Source organism: Octopus sinensis, linkage group LG6 (genome assembly GCF_006345805.1).
Source record: "Octopus sinensis linkage group LG6, ASM634580v1, whole genome shotgun sequence".
Classification (NCBI taxonomy): domain Eukaryota; kingdom Metazoa; phylum Mollusca; class Cephalopoda; order Octopoda; family Octopodidae; genus Octopus; species Octopus sinensis.
The window spans coordinates 78,737,273-78,760,465 of record NC_043002.1 but is presented as its reverse complement, the minus strand read 5'-3'; positions in this window follow the sequence as shown (position 1 = coordinate 78,760,465).

Below are 23,193 nucleotides of genomic sequence, written 5' to 3'. Positions count from 1 at the left end.
GGAAGAAGGCCGAACTGTTACTTATGTGGAACAAGAGGTCATATAAGAGCAGAATGTCCACTATATGAATTTACAGTGGAGAAAGAAATGGATCAAAATAAGACACAGAGTGGAGAAGCTACAGAGGAAGAACAGAGAGAGAAAAAAGAACAGGAGAATGGAAAAAACAACACACTGAAAGAGAAAGAAAATAAGGTAAAAGAAGCAACAGAGAAGGAACAAATGAAGGAAAAGCGACAAGAGAAAGGAAAGGCCAGTGCAAAGAAAGAAAAAGAAAGCAAGGAAAAAGAAACAACAGGAAAAGAACAAAAGAAACAAAAAAGAGAAAAAGCAGAAAAAGAGCTCAAGAAAAAACCAAGTCTTCTGTCTCTGTTCGGACTTGAAAAAGATGCACCGACAGTAAAAGAAAATATAGAAAGAAAGAAGAGAGAAAGGGAGAAACTAAGAGTAGAGAACAAAGAAGCAACCAGTCCTAAAAAGAAGACAAAGGAACACACAACAGAAACCACAGTTTTGAAGTGGGGACACCGATTTTACGGAGAATTTGTGATATACAAGAAATGTCCTGAAATGGACGAGATAATAGGGAGAACAAGGAAAACATCATGGGTTGAAATGGGAACCGAGATTGAGGCCAGTGCTCTAGTTCACGAGGATAGTGTCCAGGGATTCATGGAGGCCGCAAAAAGATACATGGTGGATCACTGGAAGTGTCGATTGAAGGAGTGTCCATCCCACGTCGAGAGATATGACACACTAGTGCACGAGATAGAATACATTTAAAATTGTGGAAAAGAAGGAAAAAAAAGAAGAAAATTCTGTTAGCAAAAGGTATTGTGAAACTCTATGAAAATTTTTGTGCGATAAACTTTGTGAATTGTGTAAAATTTTTGAAAAAATCAATATGCGAAAGACTGACAAAAATATAACCACTTGATTTCGGGGATCAAGTGGACATTGCACCTCATTGTAATATCTTTTTCATAACTCATTATTTTAAAATTTTATTTCGTCTTATTTTTCATCCACTTTTGTTATATTTTAAGTTCCCCGATTTGTATTGTCCCTTCTTTGTTGGCCCCTTGTGGGTAATAAAAAATCAGATATTATGCTGTTGCTTATTCATCAATACTCAAAAACTGAACTTTCACCAACTGAATACTCACCATGTAGTGCCTTAATGCTTTTTGCTGGATTTTACCTCGAGAAAGGAACCCTGAGGAAGGAGGGCTGAATTTCAAATACTTTTCTGAAACGACTGCAGGTTAGGAAAAAAATTTTAATCGCCTCTTTCAATTTAGGTTTTAATTTTTCAAGTTTATATTCGTATTTGATTGTTATGTTTATATTGGGTTGTCTGGAAAGTTTGTTCCGATTTTTAAAGGAAAGTAAAGGTCACTAAATACTTGCGACTACATTTTTAATGAACCAAATCTGAACCATTTCGTTGCCCAATACGTCTCCATCTTTCCTTTACCTTGAAAATACCCTCTTCCCAGAATTGGGGTGGTTTCAAAGGCAAGGAATTCGTCACAGTATCTTTTTACATCATCTAAGGAATTGAAATTTTTACAATTAAAACTTTTCTGAACAAGTGGAAATCCGAAGGAGCAATATCTGCGGGATAGGGAGGGTGGGGGTAACACATCCCAGCCGAGCTGCAGCAATTTTTGTCTGGTACCCAAAGCATCAAGTGCCGAAAATGAACTTTCTCATCTTTTGTTTTAAAGGGTTACAGAATTAACACAGGTTATAGGAACATAAACCTTCTTCCACTAAAAGATAGCTTAAACTGTGCTCTAAATGGAGGTGTAGTCAAATCCTATTTTATGGACTCAAACATGTTCTAAAATAAGTCAAAAGATAAGCTACTATAAATCGGCACTGGCTTTTAACTATAGGTTTCCTTCATCTGAAAAGTAATTTTTAATCGAAAAAAATTTCTAAACGATGAACTTTTATCTTGCTTTATATACTATATATTACTTATTTATATGCTTCCTATATTTATATTTTTATATATCTATATATTTATATATTTCTTATATTTTTATGTATTTATTATTCTAGGTGTTGTAATGTTTTTAAAAAAAATATATATTTCTTAATCGCTAAAGTATTAATCGTTAAATTTTAACCGAGATGAACTGTATTCACGCACTTTCTTGTATTTTCTTATATGCTTGTACTGATGAGTTATGTTTCATCTTCCGTGATGTTATACATGTATATTCTATGTGAAAGAAAAAGCATTATGTGATTAAATGTTCGAGATATGAAATGTTACGTGGATGACCTTGTATTTGTTTGTTCTGCAACCACAGTTTAATATACATGTATATATATATATATATATATATATATATATATATATATATATTATATATATATATATATATATATATATATAAACAAAGTTAAATGCGATATATAAATATATATATTACATGTATATATATATATATATAAATCATCATCATCATCATCGTTTAACGTCCGTTCTCCATGCTAGCATGGGTTATGTATACTTATACTGTTATGTGCATTGTCTATGTGTTTGTGTGTACGTGTATACATCATATGTTGGTATAACTTCAACATGGCTGAATGATTAAGACACTTGCCTTGCAATCACAAGGTCCCAAGTTCAATCTCACTGCATGGTATCTTAGGTAAGTTTCTTTTGTCACAGCCTCAGATCAACTCAAGCCTTATTGAGTGAAACTAGGCAGCTATAAACTGCTTGGATGACCATAGGGTACACTGTCCTTGTAACTTTAAAAATCCAGTCTTGTTACAGAGTATGTCATGCTGATTGTGCCTAGGGATTACTTTAGGGGTACACATGCCTGTGGAATACACAGCCACCTTCAGATTAATTTACTGTGTGAACCAACTCAGTTGACTGAATGGCTGAATTCTTACCATCAAAAACCAACATAGACTTATTTGATTTATAAATTTTAGTACATATGTGTTTGATAGGATATGTGTGTATGTGCATGCTTATGTGTGTGTGCTTATGTGTGTGTTTCTGTGTGTGTTATGTGAGCATGTGTGTGTGTGTGTGCACTTGTGCATGTGCATGTATATACACATGCTAGTATGACCATGTTTGTGTATGTTGCTTACATATCTTAATAAGGACATATGTTAGTGCTTGTGTGTATACATGTACGCATGATCATATATATATATATATTATATATATAATATATATATATATATATATATATATATATATATATATATATATATATATGTATATGTATATGTATATGTATATGTATATATATATGTATATATATATATATATATATATATATATATATATATATATATATATATGAATGTGTGTGTGTGTATGTGTTCATATGTTAATATGGACATATATGTATAAGTATATTTGTGTATGTGTGTGTATACTAGTGTCAGTATGTTTGTGTGGGCATATATATATATATATAACGGGAAGCTTTATGAAAATAGACAAAGATGAAGGCAGGTGGAAAACAAACAACAATTGTATTAGTATGGCGCTCAGGAAATATAAATAAAACAAGTCTTTAACGTTTCGAGCCTACGCTCTTCAACAGAAAGATACACAGAGAGAAAAAAAACAGAAAAGAAGAGAGAAAAATGCGTGCAGTAACTAACGAATCAACATGGCGATCTGATTTCGGCCAGAAGTCAAAGATCAACATGAGATGCGAGAGCGAAATAGGGGAGATAATAGGGTTGATAATAGGGTTGAATGACCACCTATTAGTGCGTAGGAGGGGTCTGGACGTGTGTATGTATAGGGTTGGTGTATGTATTAGTATGTATTAGTATGTATAAGGGTGTGTGTGTGTGTGTGTATGAGAGAGTATTAGTGCGTAGGATAGGTCTGGACAGGCGTATGTATGGGGTTGGTGTATGTATTAGTATGTATTAGTATGTATTAGTACGTATTAGTATGTATAAGTGTGTGTGTGTGTGTATGAGAGAGTATAAGTGCGTATGAGGGGTCTGTGGTAAGAAACTTGCTTCCCACCTACAAGGTTCCTGGTTCAGTCTCACTGTGTGGCATCTTGGGCAAGTGTCTTCTGCTATAGCTGCAGGCTGACCAAAGCCTTGTGAGTGGATTTGGTACATGGAAACTGAAAGAAGCTCATCATAAGTGTGTGAGAGTGTGTGTGTGTGTGTGCACGCACGTGTGTGTATGTGTCTTTGTATCTCTGTTTGTCCTCCCCACCTCTTGACAACTGGTGTTGGTATGTCAACATTACTGTAACTTAGTGGTTCAGCAAAAGAAACCAATAGAATAAGTACTAAGCTTTAAAAAACAAGTCCTTTGGTGGGGGTCAGTTTGTTTGACTAAAACCCTTTAAGATGATGCCCCAGCACCATCAAATGACTGAAATAAATGAAAGTCATACATATTTGTAAATATGTGTTGTGCCTGTGTGCAAATTTTAGCATAAATACATTTGTATACCGTAAATCCTCAAGTATAATCCACATTTTTTTCCCAAAATTTAAAGGTCAAAATCCTTAGTGCGTACTATATACGAGGTTAAAAATGAAAATTATTTTCTGAGCAATGTCCAAGACTCTATTTGCTGTCCGGCAGTGTTTATTCAGACACATTTTGTGATGTCGGGCGCGAAAATACCTTAAGCTAAGCCTGAAAGCAATGAAGTCGTAAAAGAATCATCCATAACTTGCAGTAAGCAACATTTATTAAACGTTATTACTGTTATTTCTTTATATTCTGCAAACAAAATGCACAAAAGGCTATATGTTTGCATTATGTTATATATACAGTAATAATAAAGGACGTTACCGTATACAGTGTTACAAACCAAGGACGTTATATAAACCTCCTTGACTCAAGTTAGAGAAGGGGTGCGTATTATACACAAGGTTTAGGTTTTTCAGAGGTACAGTCCACTAAAATCCTCTGCGTATTATACTCAAGGACGGGCTATACTCGAGGATTTACGGTATGTGTTTATATATGAAAGGAAAAGACTGTGTGTGCATGTCAAAACGAGTGTGTGTATGTATGCATAAATGCTAGTATGGTTATATTTGTGTGCATCCATTTGTATCAGTTGTCTGTATATATGTGCTTGTGATAATATGCATGTATGTACAAGTGTGCAAGTGCTTGTGAAGGTATGTTTGCGAGTGGGTGGGTGTAAATATACGTAGTATGTGCGTTTATGAAAACTTTGTGCCTGTGAGTGTATAATTGTATGTGTGGGCATGTTTGAGCATGTATATGTGTGTGTTTGCAGGTTTGATAGACGTATGTATACATCAGTTTATATGGATGCGTTTATGTGTTGGTAAGCATATGTGCATGTGTGTATGTATGTGTTTGAAAGATTAGGTATGAATTCTGGTGAATGTAAATCTGTCTATATGTGTTTCTAAGTATGTATGTGTGTGTGAATGTGTGTATGTGTATATGCATGTATGTAGATATATACATACATACATAACAAACATACATACATACATATATATATATATGAATATACATACATACATATACACATACATATATATATATATATGAATATACATACATACATATACATATGTAGCCACACACAAGTATGTATGTATGCACACACACAACACACACACCACACATATGTATGTATACATTACTCTTTTACTTGTTTCAGTCATTTGACTGCAGCCATGCTGGAGCACCGACTTTCGTCGAGCAAATCGACCCCGGGACTTATTCTTTGTAATCCCAGTACTTATTCTATCGGTCTCTTTTGGCAAACCGCTAAGTGACAGGGACGTAAACACACCAGCATCGGTTGTCAAGCAATGCTAGGGGGACAAACACAAACACACAAACATACACACACATACACATATATATAAATATATACGACAGGCTTCTTTCAGTTTCCGTCTACCAAATCCACTCACAAGACACTGGTCGGCCCGAGGCTATAGCAGAAGACATTTGCCCAAGATGCCACGCAGTGGGACTGAACCCGGAACGATGTGGTTGGTAAGCAAGCCACTTACCACACAGCCACTCCTGCGTCTATATATATATACATGTTTGTGTGTAGATGTGTTTGTGTATGTCTATTCATGTTATGTTCGGTGCTTTTGGACTTGTAAGTACATGCGTAGTATATGTAAATATTTATATATCTATTAGTGTCCATATGTATTATGTGTGTGTATGTATGTGTGTGTGTGTGTGTGTGTGTTGAGTGTGTGTGTGTGTTCATCAATGTTTGCTAGTTTATGTGTCTGCTTAAATATATGCGTGGGCATTATGTAATCAGTTTGTGATCTTATGTTTTTGTTTTTGAGTGAAAGAGCAGGAACATGTATGTATGTATGTATGTGTGTATGTATACATACACACTTGCACGTCTTTGAATGTATGTGCTTGTGTATGTACTATGTGAGTGCATATATGTGTGCATATGTGCAAGTGTGTGTGAGTGTATGTGTGTGTGTGCAGTTGAAAAAGTTTGTTTTGGTGGATATTTGAGAGTTTGTGTGCATGCCTTACAAAGGAATAAATGTATATAAACGGACATGTATGTATGCATTACGTATGTATCATCATCACCATCACAATAAATGTGTATATTATAAAGTATATGTACATATATACACACACACACATATATGCATGTGTGTGTATGTATATATATATATATATGATATATGTATATGTATGTATATATATATATATATATATATATATATATATATATATATATATACACACACACATACATATGAATATATATACACACACATATTATATAGAAATATAGATATAACCATGTGGGTGTGTGTATGTTTGTACATTTCATGTGTACATTTAAACCTTTATAAAGTATACATGCACTCTTTATGTATGTGTGTGTGTGTGTGGTGTTATATATATATATATATATACATGCATACATACATTTATATATATACATATATATATATATAATATATTATATATATAATATATATTATAATATATATATATATATGGGTATATATAAACTGTATGTATATTATATATATAAATATATATATATATATAAATATATATATATATATACATACATACATTTATATTATACTATATATATATAGTTAGTTACATATACGTATATGTATATATATATAACTATATATACATTTATATATAGTTTATATTTATATATTAACATATATACATACATGCATACATATATATATATTTATACATATACTTACACATACCTATCTATAACTATATATATGCATATATATATATATATATATTATATTATATATTATATATATATAATATATATATAATATAACATATGTATGTATGTATGTACATATGTATGTACATATGTATGTATGTGTGCATGTATATATATGCACACATGTATGTATCTATGTATCTATATGTGTTTATGTACAATTACATATCACATACATACAATTTTTGTTGCATTTTTTTGCTTTGTGTTATTATACATGTTTATATACTTTGCTTGCCTTTCATTATTTCATATTTTTTAATTCTTTAATTTGTCTTTTCTGTTTTTTATTTTCATTCTGTTAAATTTCTTTTCATTTTTATTACATTTTGCTTGGGTTTTTTTTTATGAGGAAGAGTGGAAATCAAAAACAAGAATAAAAATGAATAAGAAAAGAAAAAGGAATGCTTTTTTTTTTAGGATATGAGGAGGGGGTAAAAGAAGCACAGCCAGCATGAATTACAGCTAAAACCCAAACTGTAAATCTATCCAAACTACTTATGTGTAACCCATTCCTATGGAATGAAACAAGCAAAACCAGTTCAAATCACTGTGAGAGAGGATTTAGAGAAACACATAAAAGGGAAAGAAAGGAGCAAAGAGAGAGAGTGATAGGGAAGAGAAAGAGAGAAAAAGAGGAGTGAGGAAAGAGATAAGAAAAGGTAAGAGAGAGAAGAAAAGAGAGTGAGAAAGGGGGGGGGAGAGGAGAGCAAGATTATCAAATAAAAATGTTACAAGATCTTCAGATACAATCACAACCAAATTGTAGTCTAACACTATTTGAAATAGTTAACCAAATTAGAAACGCAAAAAGCAAGGCATTATATTTTATTTTGTGTTTGTTTGGTGTTCATATATAGTTGAAGACTGCTTCAATCTATCTGTCTGTCTGTCTGCTTGTCTGTCTGTCTGTCTATCTGTCTGTCTATCTGTCTATCTATCTATCTAGGTGTGGCTGTGTTTCTATGTGTAAGTGGGTGAGTGTGTGAGTGGGTGAGTAAGTGAATGTGTGTGTGTGTGGTGTGTGTGCATCATTACATAGACAGGCAGTCAAAAAAACAGACAGATGGATAGATAGATAGATAGATAGATAGATAGATAGATAGATAGATAGATAGATAGTTAGATAGAAATATAGATAGAAATATAGATAGATAGAAAGATAGATAGATAGAAAGATAGATAGATAGATAGATAGATAGATAGATAGACAGACAGACAGACAGACAGACAGACAGACAGACAGACAGACAGACAGACAACAGTCAGATAGACAGACAGATAGATATAAGTATAGACAGACAAATATATACATATATCTATGAATATATATAAAGAGAGTGCATGTGAAAACCAGGGGCACAACACCTTCCTTCAGAACAAACCAACTAAAAAACAGATCAACAAAAAAGAACTTTCAATAAAAGCCAAGTTATTGCCCTTGACATCATCCTTTAGCCCTGTTGGCATAAGAATACTACAGCATTGCTGCCTATGAATTTCACACAACTCTCTTCCCTTAACTTGATCTTTTAATGGGCTTCTTCTTACAGAACATTCTTTGCATAGTGCCATTGTACATGAGGTAGAGAACAAGAATTGAAGTAGACTTTTGCTGTCAGACATACTAATAGCTTTTTGACCTCCAACAGTGGTACTTAATGGATCTAAGTTTGGGTTAGCAGCAACCCTCTGCCACAGTTTCTGCCTCCCTTTCCTGCACCAAGCTTGAAGGTTTGGCAAGAGTCAGTTTCATATCTATCTCAGTCCTTTCTCTTTTGGCTCATCTATAAAAGATGCCTTTCTCAAAGATATTTCTAGTTGAAGTGAAAGGAATCCTTTTAACCAAGAATTTTGTTTCAAATTTTGGCATAAATGTAGTCACAGGAGTGGCTGTGTGGTAAGTAGCTTGCTTACCAACCATATGATTCCAGGTTCAGTCCCACTGCATGTCACCTTGGACAAGTGTCTTCTATTAAATAGCCTCAGCCCAACCAAAGCCTTGTGAGTGGATTTGGTAGACAGAAACTGAAAGAAGCACATTGTATGTGTGTGTATGTTTGTGTACCTGTGTTTGTCTGTCCATCATTGCTTGACAACTGATGTTGGTGTGTTTACATCCCCTGTAACTTAGCAGTTCGGCAAAAGAGACCAATAGAATAAGTACTAGGCTTACAACAAATAAGTCCTGGGGTCGATTTGTTCGATTAAAGGTGGTGCTCCAGCATGGCTGCAGTCAAATGACTGAAACAAGTAAAAGAATAAAAGAATATATAATACACGCACATGCATTGTGTGAGTGTATGTGTATATTTGTGTATGTATGTGTGTAAGTGAGAGAGTGTTTATTTGTGTGTGTATGTATGCATGTATGTGTGAGTGTGTGTGTTTAGATATGATTATTGGTACCATCCTTTCTGTGACTATCATAATCCTCACCACAACCACCACCATTATTGTCAGAATGTATTCAATGTTATTGAATAATTAATCTAATAACTTTGCTTTAAACTTTCAATATCTAATATCAGGTTCTGAATCACATTTCTTAGATGGGAGTGACTGAGAAAATGAGATTGATCTCTTTCAAGATTTACTTCATTTTAGAAAAACACCAAGGAAATTGTGATGACAGCATTATTAATAATAATAACAACAACAATAATAATAAATCATAGAATTTTATCTTCATTAAAAATAATAATAAACTTAAAAGTAAAACAATTCTGATATTTGGAATTTGTTGCTTAATTTTTGTACTTCTTGCTTGTAGTTATATCTATTTGTCTTGTAAACATTTTAAAGTAAATTCAATTAAACTGGGTTTAATTTCTTGTTAAAAATATGGCAACAAACTGGCAGAATTATTTGCATGTCAAACAAAATGCCAAGGCTATAGTAGAAGACACTTGCCCAAGGTGCAATGCAGTGGGACTGAACCTAGAACCATGTGGCTGGATACCAAGCTTTTTACCACACAGCCGCTCCTGCACTTATAAATAAATAAATAAATACATATATAAATAAATAAATAAATACATATATAAATACATGTATAAATAAATACATATATAAATAAATAAATAAATACATACATAAATAAATAAATACATACATATATAAATACATACATAAATAAATACATACATACATACATGCACACACACACACACGCATACACTCACACACTCCTTTATATGTTATACATACTGTCAATTTTCATGTAGAAGGTAAAAGAAATACTCCGATTGTTGCGTTTAAGAAAGAAGTTTGTATTCTTTGATATCATCCTTAATAAGTAGATACACTTATAGGTTTCCATTTCTTGAAATCACTTAATTGAAAATATAACCAGTAAAAAATTAATATAGATTGTCACAAAAATCGGTATAAAACTTCGATGGAATTGCAATCAATGATCAATAACTAAAATGAGAAGAGGTTAATAATTAATTGTCATAATAACTGCCACACAAATAAAATAACTAAGACTGCCATAATAGTTGTCTTATGCTCATGCAGAATAAAACAGTTGTAAGGATTCAATTTAGTTAAAAATTATTAAAGAAATTATTATTAATTTTTATTGGGTTGTCAGATAAATATTTTTTTTCCTTTTGATTCTAATCCTTTCCAATGTTGAGTAGAAACAAAATATTTTTATCTGAGTGTTTTATGGGGTTTTTGTTTTGTTTATTATTATTATTATTTTTGTAGCATACTTCTTTCTCTACAACTTTTGTTTATAGTTTTTGAAATTTGAATCAATTTTACCCCTTTTATGGCAATGAAGTGTCAAGTAGGAAGAAAATAAAAGATGAACAAATTTGTCTGACAACTCAAGGAAAGATGATTAATTGACAATAAGTATAATGATGATATATATTCACAATTAGCTAAAAATTTTCTTTGAAATGTCCACTAAAAGAAATAGTGAATAAAAAACAATTTTTTTTTAATTTTTGAAGAAATTGGGAAAATTAAACATATTGTGTCCCACTTTCACTACAAGAAATATATTATGACAAATGGTTAAAACACAGTGTTCTATATTATTCTCTTTCTTTCTGAATTAAACATATACACGCAGATATACAGATTACAGACATATAGATATTAGATATCTGATATTACTGAAATGTCATCCAAGCATTAAGTTTTGAATGGTGGGTGGGGTGACCTATAATTATTCAAATAAAATGATTTTTCAGTTGCCATATATTTACTACAAATGGAATAGAATCCTGGGCAAGAACACAAAAATTCTAAACTGGGACTGGTTCTCCATCCATTATGATGACAAGTGTTCTAGTCGATCCACTCAACAGAAAAGCCTGCTATGGAAATTAATGTACAAGTGACTGAGTACTCCACAGACATGCATACCTTTAATGTAGTTCTCAGGGAGATTCAGCGTCACACAGAATGTGAGGAGGCTGGTCTTTGAATTACAAGTACAACTCATTTTTGCCAGCTGACTGAACTGGAGCAACAAGAAATCAAGTGTCTTGCTCAAGGACACACCATGCTCCTGGGAATTGAGTTCATGACCTTACGATTGTGAATCAAATACCCTAACTACAAAGCCACACACTTTCACAAAGTAACACCCCAATACATATACACACATGCATACATATATACATACATACATAGGTACATACATACATAGGTACATACATACAACCATACACACACACATACATACATACATACATACATCATCATCATCATCATCATCATTTAACGTCCGTTCTCCATGCTAGCATGGGTTGGACGGTTCGACCGGGGATCTGGGAAGTCAGAAGGCTGCACCAGGCTCCAGTCTTAACTGGCAATGTTTCTACAGCTGGATGCCCTTCCTAACGCCAACCACTCCGTGAGTGTAGTGGGTGCTTTTTACGTGCCACCTGCACAGGTGCCAGGCGAGGCTGGCAACGGCCACGGTCGGATTGGTGTATTTTATGTGCCACCGGCACAGAAGCCAGTCGAGGCGGCACTGGCATCGGCCACGAGTCGGATAGTGCTTTTTATGTACCACCAGACCAGGGATCCTGGCTGGTTCAATTCGATTTCGATTTCGCTTGCCCCAACATGTCTTCGCAAGCAGTGTACATACATTCATATAGACATACATCATACATGCATGTATGTGTGTATGTTTGTACACACACAAATACATACATATGTATTCAATGCAGGAGTGGCTGTGTGGTAAGTAGATTGCTTACCAACCACATGTTTCTGGGTTCAGTCCCACTGTGTGGCACTTTGGGCAAGTGTCTTCTACTATAGCCTTGGGCTGACCAAAACCTTGTGGGTGGATTTGGTAGATGGAAACTGAAAGAAGCCCGTCATATATATGTATATATATATGTGTGGTGTGTGTGTGTGTGTGTGCATTTGTGTGTCTGTGTTTGTCCCCCCACCATCGCTTGACAACCAATGCTGGTGTGTTTACGTCCCCGTAACTTAGCGGTTTGGCAAAAGAGACTGAGAGAATAAGTACTAGGCTTACAAAGAATAAGTCTTGGGGTCAATTTGCTCAACTAAAGGCAGTGCTCCAGCATGGTCACAGTCAAATGTCTGAAATAAGTAAAAGAGTAAGAGTATATATCATATATATGTATATATATATATATATATATATATATATATATATATATATATATATATAAATCCTTAAATTCTTAAAAATGTTCTAGGCCGAAGGCCGTGGCCATGCTGGGGCACCACCGATGTGTGTGTATATCATATATATGTGTGTGTGTATATCATATATATGTATATATATATATGTGTGTGTGTGTGTGTGTGTATATCATATATATATGTATATATATATATATATATACACATACATACATACATACATACATACATACATACATATATATACCAGTTTAGAGGGCACCCCATCAGGTGGATTTTAAGCTAGTATCTAACTTTTAAGCAACTGACCCTGAATGGAAAGACCTGCAAACAGATCTCTGACTCGTTTTGGAGAGTTTGTTGCAATTGCTTCCTTCAGAGTCATATCCCAATGATGATCATATTCATTGCAAAAAAAATCACGTAAAAAACAGTTGCAGTAATGAAAATATAGGAATCCAAAATTTCAGGATTGCAGGTCAGGATTTGGCCCAGAATGTTTTTAATTTAGTCACAGAGTTAGCCTTTAGATTATAAAAATTGTTATTGTACAAGAAAATTTGTCACAAAAACTCACGTAAAAAAAATCACTGAAAACAATCACAGCAATGAAAACTTGGGAATGCAAAATTTCAGGATTGTGGGTCCAGATTCATCCCAGAATGTTTTTAATTTACCCACGCTGTCAGCCTGATTCCAAAATGGTGTATGTTGGGCTACAGCCTCTAGGAGTAAAGTTGAAAAAGTGTAACACATTGACATTCACATTTATTATATTATATTAGGGAGGTGAGTTGGCAGAATTGTTAGCACGCCAAGCGAAATGCTTAGCAGTATTTTGTCTGCTGTTAGGTTTTGAGTTCAAATTCCGCCAAGGTCGACTTTGCTTTTCATCCTTTCGAGGTTGTTAAAATTAGTACCAGTTATGTACTGGGGTCGATGTAATTGACTTAATCTCTTCTTCCAAAATTTGAGGCCTGGTACTTTATTAAAGGATTTATTAAAGTTGAAAAAGTGCGACACACTGACATTCACATTTATTATATTAGATGTGAGTGTGTGTGTGTGTGTGTGTGTGTGTGTGTGTGTTGAGAGAGAGAGAGAGAGAGAGAGATCTGGTAATTGCAAGGTAATTACCAACTAAGCTGCGATAATGAGTAACACATGTAGCAGCATCTGTTCAGTGTTTGAACTAAATGGAAGCCAGACACCTGAGATTGGACATTTGGTATCTAGAATGTTGGCAAGTATTTACAGAACCCACTAACTGGACAACACCATCAGTAGAAAAACAACTTTCACAATACTGAATCCTCTAACAAGACTTGGGTCAGCCTGGGGTTATAGCAGAAGACACTTAACCATGATATCATCCAGTGAGACTGAACCTGAAGCTACATGGTTGGAAGCAAACTTCTTAACCACACAGTTACGTGTGTATATGTTTGTGTGTCTGTGTTTGTCCCCCCAACATCGCTTGACAATCGATGCTGGTGTGTTTACGTCCCCGTCACTTAGCAGTTTGGCAAAAGAGACCGATAGAATAAGTACTGGGCTTACAAAGAATAAGTTCCGGGGTCGATTTGCTCGACTAAAGGCGGTGCTCCAGCATGGCCACAGTCAAATGACTGAAACAAGTAAATGAGTAAAGAGTATATATATATATATATATAGCTATATATAGCTACATCTATCTATCTATCTATCTATCTATCTATCTATCTCTCTCTCTCTCTCTCTCTCTATATATATATATATATTATAATATATGGTATGTGGTGGTGTGTGTGGTGTGTGTGTGTGGTGTGTGTGTGTTGGCATTAAGAAGAGCATCCAGCCCATAGAAACCAAACCAAAACAGATAACTAGAGCTTGGTACAGCTCTCTGGCTAAACAGATCCAGTGAAACTGTCTAACCCATGCCGGCATGGGAAACAGACATTAAGTGATGATGATGAGGAGGAGGAGGATGATGATATATATAAGGAATAATGTTTCAATAAACTTGAAGTGATGAATGGGATGGAATACTAATCAACTTCAGTCGATAAATAAGTGTGTGTGTGGTGTGAGTGCATGTATGTCTGAGTGAGTTTATGAGTGTGTGTGTGTGTGTTTGTATGGGTGCTTGTATGTATTCATACAAGTATATTATGTTATACGTTGTTGTACATTGTTTTATTTATTACTTACAATCTCAAAAGCAAAGGTGGATACTGTTACAGTCAAAACGTGCACACCACGAACAAGTACTAAACATGATTATACAAGATATATTTTTTCTGTCCCACAGGAGCACATTACAAAGTCCCATAGCATTTGAGTTTATTTTAGCATCCTACAGATATTCTGAATTTTGTCAAACCTGCCTGGTTGATGACAACAGAGAAAAGGGTGTGCCATAGATAATTGTTGTTGAGGTAAAGAATTCTCAGATATTGCTATCAGTAAAAACAGATGGAGATCTCAAGACAGCAACTCTTAATCTCTTGACAATGGATTTTTGAGAGATAGGCATTTTTATTTGCATTCCTGGGGTACACTTACAGTTGTAATGTGGTTCCTTATTTCCCCAGTGATTTAATAAAAAAAAATGTTTTCTTTCATTTCAACTGATTATCAGATCTTATATCAATAAATGGTAACAATGAACAGTGCTGGATTTCTTTCTTTGGACATATCTTGGGGGTAGGGGTGGGGTTTTGGGGTTTTTTTTTCTGTTGTTGTTTTTCTCTCAGCTCAGCATATACATCTCCGGCTTAAACCCACATAGTAAACACATACTCTTTTACTCTTTTACTTGTTTCAGTCATTTGACTGCAGCCATGCTGGAGCACCACCTTTAATCGAGCAAATCAACCCCAGGACTTATTCTTTGTAAGCCCAGTACTTATTCTATCAGTCTCTTTTGCCGAACCGCTAAGTGACAGGGACATAAACACACCAGCAATGCTAGGGGGACAAACACAGACACACAAACACACACACATACATATATATATACATATATACGACAGGCTTCTTTCAGTTTCTGTCTACCAAATCCACTCACAAGGCTTTGGTTGGCCCGAGGCTATAGTAGAAGACACTTGCCCAAGGTGCCACGCAGTGGGACTGAACCCGGAACGATGTGGTTGGTAAACAAGCTACTTACCACACAGCCACTCCTGGGCCTATATTTATCTTTTATCTTTTACTTGCTTCAGTCATTAGACTGCAGTCATGCTAGGGCACCACCTTAAAGAAAGTTAGTTGAATCAAATGACCCCAGTACTTATCAGTTTTTTGTTAATCCTGGTACTTATTCTACTGGTCTCTTTTGCTGAGCCACTAAGTTACATGGGCATAGACATGCCAACACTAGTTATCAAGTTATTTCAGCATGTAATGATAAATTGATTAAAAGAAGGAAAAACTAAAAGTATGATTAAATTATCGAAAATTTAAGGTGAAATGATTCTATGGTACGGGTTTCCTGTTTTGAAGTAATCCACATTAAATCTGCTATCAAAACTTCATGTTAATTTATCCCAAATACCAACTTAGTAATGCCCAAATTATTTTATCATTATTTAAAAAATTTTTTTAAAGTTTCGATGGAAACTGTGTAGAAGCCCATTCTGTGTGTGTGTGTGTGTGTGCATGTGTATGTGCGTGTGATGAGTGAATTTGGTAGAGGGAAGCTGTCTGTATGTATGTGTTTGTGTGTACAGTGAGAGAATTTGGTAGATGGAAACTGTGTAGAATCCCCCTGTGTGTGTGTGTGTGTGTGTGCATGTGTGTGCATGTGTGTGTGTGATCAGTGTGAATTTGGTAGAGGGAAGCTGTCTAAAAACCTATTCTGTGTGTGTGTATGTGTTTGCGTTTACAGTGAGTGAATTTGGTAGATGGAAACTGTGTAGCAGCCCCTTCTTGCGATGGGGGTGGAGTGGGGGGGGGGTGTTCTATCACTGTTTGACAACCAGTGTAGGTTTGTTTACATCCCTGCAACTTAACAGTTTTGCAAAAGACACCAACAAAGTAAGTATCAAACTTTAAAAACAATTAGTACTAGGTTTCAATTTGTTCAACTAAACCCCTCAAGGTGATGCTCCAGCATGGTCGCAATCCAATGATTAAAGCAAGTAAAAGACAAAAAAGAAAAGATTATACTAGAAACTAATATTTTCCTTTTTGTGTGTTAAGATTTTTGCTTTTATTCATTTCGATATCTTCCTCTCTTAAACATGGTAATCTTCTATATTCATAAAGTGTTCACAAGTGTTAACTTTGTTACTAGAGCAGTTTAAATATAAGGACATCTTAATTCAGATTTATTTATCCTTCACACTAGTTGACATTTCATCTCTCACCAACGAAACATTAGAGTGAAACATTAGACTCATGGCAGAAAATTCATTTCACTGTTTGAACTACTTGTTTGTAAACAGGATGAGCTATATCTCCCATGACTTCCATTTCTAGAACTCGTGTGGGCTATCTGTTAACAAAGATTACAAAAGTAGCATGCTTCATAATGTTGCTGCAGATTTCATCTTCTCATACATTTTAAACAAAGTAAAATAACATGTGGTCTTGTGAATTTTAACTTCAAATATGTTTAGACTCTTCCAGTCTAAAATCAGCTATATTGCTGTTTGTTAAAATTCCTTAGGAAGAAAACAATGGTCTAGTGAAATCTGAAAGCTTAATATTAAGCTAGAGAAAACACAAGTTGCCAATTTTAAACAGAAATAGGGTCAGGTCAACTGGTTGAGTAAACTTCAGCAGATTTTAAATTCATACTTGTCATAAGTTATGTCTTGCATCTCAGGAAACCTCTTCTTCATTGAAATTAGAATGTAATATACATTCATAAAAAACTTATTTAAAATATAGCATTTGTCCCTTTAAATCAGCATAAGAATTCCATGCTTTTGGCACAAAGGAGCAGCAGTACACAATATTTTTATTATTTTATTCTTCAAAGGCGATGAGCTAGCAGAAACGTTAGCATGCCAAGCAAAATGCTTAGTGGTATTTCGTCTGTCTTTATATTCTGAGTTCAAATTCCACTGAGGTTGACTTTGCCTTTCATCCTTTCGGGGTTGATAAATTAAGTACCAGATGTGTACTGGGGTCGATCTAATCGACTGCCTCCCCTCCCCAAAAATTTTGGACTTTGTGCCTAGAGTAGAAAAGATTATTTTTTCTTCTACATATTTCAGTCATTTGACTGCAGCCATGCTGGACCACTGCCCTAAACAGTCAAAGAAATCATCCCCAGGACTTATTCTTTGTAAGCCTAGTATTTATTCCTTTGGTCTCTTTTGCTGAACCACTAAGTTATGGGGACATAAACACACCAACATCAGCTATCAAGTGATGGTGAGGGGACAAACACACACACACACACACACACACACACACACACACATACATACATACACACACACACATACATACATACATACATACATAGAGAGAGAGAGAGAGGAGAGAGAGAGAGACGATGGGCTTCTTTCAGTTTCCATTTATCAAATCCACCCACAAGACTTTGGTCAGCTTGAGGCCATAGTAGAAGACACTTGCTCAAGGTACCATGCAGTAAGACTGAACCCAGAACCATGTGGTTGAGAAGCAAGCTTCTAACCACACAGCTATGCAAAAGAAAACTGTTAAAAAGAGAAGTTAAATTTTGTCTGTTGAACAAATGATAGAAACCAAGCTGTGTGTGTGTGTCTGTGTGGTTCTATGCTAATCAATAGTCCAGTATTTAAAATCTTAGTAAGTGGAAGGTAGGGGTTATTAGTGGGGTATGTCACGGTTTTGTTCGTAAAGAAATTTCTTATCTTGTGCTTTGATGTTCACAAGACGATGTAGGTAGGTCTAAAGGTTGTACTCAGTATGATAGAAACATACTGACCAACAACATATATATTTACATACCCATATACACATATGTATGTGTGTGTGTGTGTATGTATAATATATATATATATATATATAATATATATATACATACACACACACATATATATATATATATATATATATATATATATATATATATATATATATATATATATATTAATATATATATATATATATATATATATATATTATATATATAATATATATATATGTGTGTATATATACACATATTTATTTATTTACTTACTTAGAGGATAAGTTAACCTCATAAAGGGAAACCAAGGGAATATTGGTTCAATACCAAGTATTATTGGGGAATGAAATTCCTTTAAAACAATTGGTAATATATTAAGTATATAGTTCATATCCAGTTAAATGAAGGAAAGAAAATAGAGAATCGAAAGTTAATAATTATTTATTATAAACAAATGTGGCTGTGTGGTAAGTAGCTTGCTTACCAACCACATGGTTCCAGGTTCAGTCCCACTGCGTGGCATCTTGGGCAAGTGTCTTCTGCTATAGCCCCGGGCCGACCAATGCCTTGTGAGTGGATTTGGTAGACGGAAACTGAAAGAAGCCTGTCGTATATATATATATATATATGTGTGTGTGTGTGTGTGTGTTTGTGTCTGTGTGTGTTTGTGTGTCTGTGTTTGTCCCCCTAGCATTGCTTGACAACCGATGCTGGTGTGTTTATGTCCCCGTCACTTAGCGGTTCGGCAAAAGAAACCGATAGAATAAGTACTGGGCTTACAAAGAATAAGTCCTGGGGTCGATTTGCTCGACTAAAGGCGGTGCTCCAGCATGGCCGTAGTCAAATGACTGAAACAAGTAAAAGAGTAAAAGAGTAAATTGGTAATCTTTACTTCTTACAGCTGTTTCCATTAATACTCAATAATCAAATTACAATTTTGTGCATTAAATTTACATTGATATGCTATGAGTATAATTTCATTAGAGAAAAAAATGTACCTTATGATGTTACATGCCGACTTATCAGTTCATGCCAGCAGACTAGATATTAATGCAAATTTAATGCACAAATTTGTAACTTAAATTATTGAGTATTAATGAAAACAGCTGTAAGAAGTAAAGATTACCAATTTGTTGATAATATATAATTATTAACTTTCAACTCTCTATTTTCTTTCCTTCATTTAACTATATATATATATATATATATACATACACACACACATATATATGGATTTTATTTCTTGCCTTTCTGAGTGTTGTTCTTCAAGTGACTTTGTAGAAGAATCACTCTTGTATTGCATCAGAACTGCATGCTTTGCTTTGATAACTGGCTCCAGCTCTGAGAGCCCAGCAAAGAAATATATAGTAATATATAAATATATAAACATCATATAAAGATATATAAATATATAAGAGAATCAATGTTGCATATATAACACCTTGAATTTACGCTTAAACTCGTAAAACATTTGGTATAAATTTGTTAAATTAAAAATTTGGGGTAATAAAACACACAATGACATATTAAAAAGACAAATTAAAATTCCAGAGAAAAATACATAGAAGATAAATATACACACTTACAAAAATACATAAAAGATCATCTACGGGCCGTTTCGGAGTTGCGCCAATTAATATGAAACATCATATATTTAAAATTGACACTTCCCTCGTCAGGATGTTTTTTACACACAACACATAGTACACGGAAACAAATGCACAATTACATACTGGCTACATGTGAAAGACCAAACATTACGTACTCCCAAAAATTCTCATAGATACTGAATGCTACTTTATAAGCATATAATTCAATCTAGCAGACATAGTAAATGGTATGCACACAGTTCAATCTGGACTAATTCACTCCTACACTTAATTTTAATTGCTATTTTTTCTTTTAATTGTTATATTACGATTTAATTACTACTTACTATATATAACAGACTATTATATATTTTGAGCGTTGTTGTCACTAACGATCTCAAGATATAACTTTATATTTTGTAGTATATATATATATATATATATACATCCATATACATACAATAGAGAGATGTTTTCGTTTCACTTTTAACACGTAATACTGAAATAGTGGAGAAGATATGATATTGCTATGGGCTCGCCCTAGGCAAGAAGTTGAACATTTTTTTTTGCCCATGAAACTACATGGACCCTAAGGCATGTGTAAAATTTGAATGAAATTGGTTGTGTAGCTCTCAAGTTTTAGGGAAACACACAGACAGACAGAAACACATTCTCAGTTTTATATATATAGATATATATATACACACACACACATATATATCATCACCATCATCATCATTATTTAACGTCCATTGTCCATGCTGGCATGAGTTGGACGGTTTGACTGGGCTGGCATGCTGGAAGACTGTGCCAGGCTCCTATTTGATTTGGCATGGTTTTCTATGGCTGAATACCCTTCCTAATGCCAACCATTCCAAGAGTGTAATGGATGCTTTTATGTCCCACTGGCATGGGTCCCATTTGTGTGACACTGGTATCTGCCACGACTGTGATTTTGCTCAGCTTGATGGGTCTCCTTCTCAAGCATGACATTATGCCAAAGGTCTTGGTCATTGCCTCCATGAAGCCCAACACTTGAAAGGAACTCGGCCACTTGGTTTCATGAGGCCCAAAGCTCGAAAGGAACTCAGTCACTTTGCCTCCATGAGGCCCAATCACAGGGTGATTTTTTACATGCCACCAGCACGGGTGCACTTGGCTTGATGGGTCCTCTTAAGCAGAGCACATCGCCAAAGGTCTCAGTCACTAGTCATTGCCTCTGTGAGGTTCAAAGTTCGAAGGTCAGGCTTCACCGCTTTGTCCCATGTCTTCCTGGGTCTACTTCTACCACAGGTTCCCTCCACAGTTAGAGAGATCAGCACTTCTTTACACAGCTGTCCTCATCTACACATCACACGACCATACCAGCACAATCGTCTCTCTTGACACCACATATGATTCCTCTTATGCCTAGCTTTTCTCTCAAGATGCTTACACTCTGTCGAACATGCACACTGACATTGCACATCCTGCGAAGCATACTGGCTTCATTTCTTTCAAGCCTACACACATTCTCAGCTGTTATAGCCCATATTTCACTACCATGCAGAATAACTGCTCACATACAGGCATCAAATAATCTGCCTTTCCCTCTGAGAGAGAGGCCTTCTGTTGCCAGCAGGGGTAGGAGCTCACTGAACTTTGCCCAGTTTAATCTTAACCCACAGCTATGCTCTCAGAACAACCACCTCCACTACTAACCTGGTTGCCTGGTTGCCTAGATACCAGAAGCTATCTACTACTTCTGGCTTACCCCACCTGGTAGTTGATGGAGTTTATTTTCTGCATATACTCAGCTTTTATTATGCCTGTGCACCTTCCACATACAAAAGTTAGTTTCTCTGTTAACCTTCCTTTGATGTTACTGCACCTTTTGTGTGTCCAAAGCTTACACTATGTGCATCTTATGAAGTTTTTACCTACACCTTTTCTATAGATTGGACAGGGTCATCAACCTGAGGGGATTTGTGATTTGTCTGCCTTCCTACTTACTGTGACTTTGGTTTTTGCTTGGTTAACTGTAAGGCCCTTTGATTCTAGACCTTGTTTCCATACCTGGAACTTCTCTAGCTTAGGTAGTGATTCAGCTACAAGAGCAAGGTCATCAGCACAGAGGAGCTCCCAGGGGCAGCCTGTCTTGAATTTCTCCGTTATTGCCTGGAGGCTTATGATAAACAAGCACCAATCCCTGGTGAACCCCTACTTGTACTCTGTACTTGTTGCCTATCCTCACCTTCCTGGTATTACCTCTGTACAAGGCTTGTACAGCTCTCACAAACCACTCGTCTATCCTTAGTTTCCGCATTGACCACCAGATAAAGGATTGGGGGATTCTGTCAAAAGCTTTTTCCAAGTCAACAAAAGCCAAGTACAGAGGTTTATCTTTTGCTAGGTATTTCTCCTGCAGTTGCCTTACCAGAAATATAGCATCAGTGGTGCTTCTACCTGGCACAAAGCCAAACTGCATCTCATCTAGACTAACTCTCTCCCTGGTTAGTTGCGCTATGACTCTCTCCACAACTTTCATCACTTGATCCAACAATTTGATACCTCTGTAATTATTTCTATCTAAGGCATCAGCTTTACCTTTGTATCAGTTGACTATGGTGCTGTTACACTAATCATTGGGTGTGACTCCTTCGTGAACCACCTGATTTACAATACAGGTAACTAGACCATAACCCATACTGCCAGATATTTTAAGCATCTCGGTGGTGATACCTGATGTGCCAGGGGCTTTCTCTGTTTTCATATTCCTAATTGCTTTATCTACCTG